Source organism: Urocitellus parryii, chromosome 2, assembly GCF_045843805.1.
Source record: "Urocitellus parryii isolate mUroPar1 chromosome 2, mUroPar1.hap1, whole genome shotgun sequence".
NCBI lineage: Eukaryota > Metazoa > Chordata > Mammalia > Rodentia > Sciuridae > Urocitellus > Urocitellus parryii.
In genome coordinates, this window is record NC_135532.1 from 138,065,315 (window position 1) to 138,070,091 (window position 4,777).

At 38.2% G+C, this 4,777-nt stretch overlaps 1 pseudogene; it reads left to right on the forward strand.

Moving 5' to 3' along the window:
• Positions 1-2,808: 2,808 nt before the first annotated feature.
• LOC113178730 (cell division cycle-associated protein 4-like) lies at positions 2,809-3,509 on the forward strand (annotated as a pseudogene).
• The last annotated feature ends 1,268 nt before the right edge of the window (positions 3,510-4,777 follow it).

The following is a 4,777-nucleotide window of genomic DNA, read 5'->3' on the forward strand; positions in this document are numbered from 1 at the left end:
CAGCAGGCGCACGTATTCTCTAACTCTGAAACAATGAAGCCTCAACTCAGTAATTGAAAGATTTTCCAGAACATGTACACGTTTGGGAGTAAATAAATATACTTTTAACATTGGAGTCATTAGTAAGCGATAGTAAAAACTGAACATATTTTAAACTGAATGATAAAAAAGTATCTGTGCACCAAATGCATAGCTAAAGTGTTACTTAAAAGAAAAATTTGTATGATTAATTAAGTATATTAAGGTGGAATATAGGCTGAAATTTCACATATCTCAAGAGGTTGGAAAAAGAATGTCAAAATAAATTCAGAGAATATGAGGTAAAAAATTAATAGCAGAAATTGATGACAAAGAAAATAAACATATACTGGAAATTATTGGCAAAACTAAATATCTTTGAAGAGAATCAACATTTAGCTATTTAGTATTTGCTATTACATAAACAAATATATGTAAAGGCTTATCAAGATAGAAGATGGAAAGCATAAATAACCAACATCAGGAAAATAAGAATGACATTTCTATAGATATTGTAGATACTAAAAATAATCAGAGTCTGTTAATAATACATATATGGCAATAAATTTTAAAATTTACAAGAAATGTTATAGGAAAATATGAGTTAGCAAGATACATTTAAGAAGTAAAAAATATATATTTATTCTTAGAACCACTGAGCAACTGAATTAATAATCATAAAGAGTTCCTACACACACACACACACACACACACACACACACACACACAAACACACACAAAACTAAACCCAGATGACTTTATGGAAATTTCTACTCCAAATTCAAGGAACAAATAATTTCAAATGTCAACTTTTCTACTAGAGGGTAGAGCAGGAAACAGTCTGCTAGCAGATATGTCAAGGTCTCACCTGTATTCCTTACCTGTTATCAGGACAGAGTGCGACTTCCACGTGTTAGTAATTGTATCTTTGGGGCTTCTTCTAGAAGGAGATTTTTTTTTTTTCAGCTATGTGGTCATCCAGAAATGCCAGAGAATTAATACCCTACTTCCCCACCACACCTCATGTGCATAGCAGCCCTGGAGCAATGACTGAGTGGAACTGTGTACCAAAATAAGCCAGTTCTGCACCTGGAATTGTGTGGTTCTATTTTATGTATTACATGGCTTCCTAGATTACTCATGCAGAATTAAATTTCTGTTGCCATTATGGAATCTGTCATAACAACACATTGTTTATTGGCTTTTTCCTTACCTGTATAACTCCCCCATTTCTTGGCCAGATTCACTGAACGTCCCAAATAACTTTTTTTTACATTTGAATCTGAGTCTCAGGGACTGACTTCCAGAGAATCACACAAAAGAGCTACCCATTCTTGCTATGAAACTAACAATACTTTAATTCCAAACTTTACAAGGATATAGTATGAAAAGTAAAAGATCAGTCATTCCTATACATAAATGTTCAAGTGTTAAATAAAATTCAGAAATATAAATCCAGCAACATATAGAGGATAATGCAAGATGATGAAGTTATGTATTTCAGGACTGCAAGGCAGATGATGTAGATAGGCATATTAATTAATGCCCTTTATTATATTAAAATTAAAAATCAGATAATAACTTATTATATTATGTAACCATCATATACAAATGCATATAATATCAAAACTATGTTATTAATTTTAAAATGAAAAATTAATAGTTTTACCATATCTTAGTAAACTGAGAAGAAAACAAATTATTTGATTTAATAAAGAGTACCTATGCTTTAATAAATAAATATTCAGAGTTTTCTTTTTGAGAGCAGAAAAAATAAAAAAGTTTCCACTATAATTAATGGGTTTTGTCATTTTATTGGAGAACCTAAGCAGTGCAGTGCAGAAAAAAAAATTCTTTAACCTATAGTTATAAGCCATAATATTTGGAGGGAAGCACCAAAAGTTTAATTTTAAATTTACTTGAATTTATCTATAGATTCATTGCAATTCCAAGTAAATACTCAAGTTTGGTTACTTTAACTTGATCAACTAAAATATAAATTAATAAATGAATATGGATACAAAGAGAGACCAGAAATAGGTAAACTATTCTTAAAGAACAAGTCAGAAAAACTTTCCTACTGGATGTAAAAACTTGTTCTTTAAAACGATTATAAGATAAGGATAACCAGATATACCTGACAAGCGTTATAGTGATACAAGAGACTCACACACATATGCACACTTCATATTTCACATAGATGGTTCCACCCCTCACAAGAGCAATGAAGATTGTTCATTAAAAAAAAACTCCAACTGAGCCTTGACCTCACACTATACACATAAATCAATTCTAGCTGAATGAAAGACCAAAATGTGACCAGCAAAAGTACAGAGGTTTTAGAAAATACAGGAGGAATATCTTCATTCCTTTTGAGTATCAAGTATTTCTTAAATTAGATATAAAACTAACCATATAAGTGGGGAGAGGGAAAGAACACATAGGAGAGAAGGAGGAGGGTGGGAGGGAGAAGGAAGAGGAGTCGAAGAGGACAGAGGGAAGGAAGGAAGGAAAGAAAGGAAATTTGAAAAGTGAATGATCCTTGAAGTGTTTATAAATTTTAATGCTACAAAAGGTCTGGAAGTCCTCTTTTCTCCTATTAGAATAATTCCCTCTGCCTTTGTTTGCTAGAGAAAATTAAAAATATAAATGACACAAAGAAACGCTTTCAATGTGAACACTGAATTGCCTAAATTTTTAAGAAGGAAGGTCGGCCTGTACACGGTGGTAAGTAGTTCTAGTCAACTGAGACTGCTTTAAGAATCTCTGTGATTTAGGGTGAGCAGATCTATGGCCAACCCGGTGGTGCAAGGCACAATGTTTGCTGGAGGACTGAGGGGGAAATGTGTTGACCAGGAGGAAAACTGGGAGGGTGCCCTGGCGAGCTTAGGCACAGACCCTTCCTATAACCTATAGTGGCAGTCATTCCTGAGCATGTCCCTGCTCAAGCTCCAGCTCTGCCACATGCAGGTAGAGCACAATCTCTATACCTGGCTCCTCATCACCTCAGTGGTGCAGATCCAAGAGATGAGCTGGGATGGTGCAGGGCCAGCAGCAGCACTCCAGAGTGCAGGCTGGGTGCTGTTCAACTGCCTGGTGTGCACAGAGATCCTGTGTGGCACAGTGAGGGGGCCTGAACAGGGAGGGCCTGCTCCTGATCTGGGAGATGGCCCCTCACAAGGCCATTTCCAAACTTTCCAGTTGGCTCAACACAAGTATCAAGAAACCTTCAGAGCATCCTTAGGGGAAAAGGCAAACCTCAAGAAAAGAGAGGAAGCTTTCAGAAGTCTCTAGATCAGATAGTCGAGGCCTTAGAGAACAAAATGTCAGCACTGTGGAGGAGATGTTCTCAGATGTGGACCATTCCTACTATGACCTGGACAGTGCTGACAGGAATGATGGGCAGCTCTAAGCCAGGCCTCTTCAGGATGAGAGTCAGGCTTTCCGGATCCAGGTGCAAGTATGACCTGGCCAATCCAGACCAGGGGTAGAGATCTTGGTGAAGACCTGAGAGGAGGCTCCCAGTAGGCCATGGGAAAAGCCACATGCCCCAGAGAGCTGATCTGATGTACTGTGACCCACATAGAAAAGCAGGGCACTCAGTCCTGGAGAGTCCCCACCACGGCAGCCTGCAGCCTAGCCCTGTTGGGTGGTCTCTGGATTCAGAGACTGTCTCTTGAATCTAGGACAGATTGTCATTGGCAAGGGCTCAGATGCCAGGCCTGTGCCTCTTTCTTGAGGAGGGCAGGACAGAGGTCCTCACTGGGAGCTGAGAGATCTCTGAAGGAACTGGTTGACATTCCACAGCTGTGCCCTGGCTGTAGCTCCTGTGCAAGATGGCAAGCCACAAGCCACATTCAACCTCATTTAAATCTAGATAGGTGAAGGTTTAAAACTCAGTCTTACATGTTTGTGGCCATATTTTGTCTTAAGATATGTTTCTTAAACTTTTTATACTTTATTTCTTTGGAGTTTTGCAGCTATTTTTTTTTAAAGTCTAATTTTTGTATAAACATTCTCTGATGCTACATTAGAAACTTGTATAACCTGAACGATAGCAGCTGATGTGTTTACTTAAAGGTTTAAATGTGATTTTTTTTTTTTTTTTTTTTTTTTTTTTTTTTAGTGAGCTCCACTACACTCTGAGGCAGCAATGTAAGGGTATTGTTTTCTACTTCAGCTGGATGCAGAACCCTTCTGTCATGTTCTGGGTTACGACAAAACTACTATGCAAGCTACTACACTCTTTGCTAGGTCTGCTTTGTAGACTCTATCTTTTTTAGAATTCTGTGTAAATGACAAAGGGTTTTATTTATGCCTACTTATACGTAAATGCCACCAAAGGGGAGGGTCAAGTATCTGTGCAGAAATCACAGGTACTCTTTGATTTTTAGATACTATGGAGTATTAGGTGGTGCCTTCCTTCCGGTGGTGTTCCAGGAGGACACCCTCTGTCTGGTTTCCAGCACGACCCTACAGCGCGCATACAGATGGAGGCTGTTGTGTGCCAGGCACATGCATGTTTGGAAAGGATGGGTGTCTTATGTTGTTGGGGTAGAAATGCTTACATTTGCTCCATTAAATTGGTGCTAAAGCAGAATTTTAAGATTAAATTTAAATGTAGAATGAAAGAACTCTGAGTCCATATAGTTTATGTCCCCTTGATCCTAAGGGTCACATGATGTGCTGCCCCAGGGAGGGAGCTGGTGTGGCCCCTGCACCCAGGTTGCCTGCATCTGCAGATCCTTGTTCCTTTCCA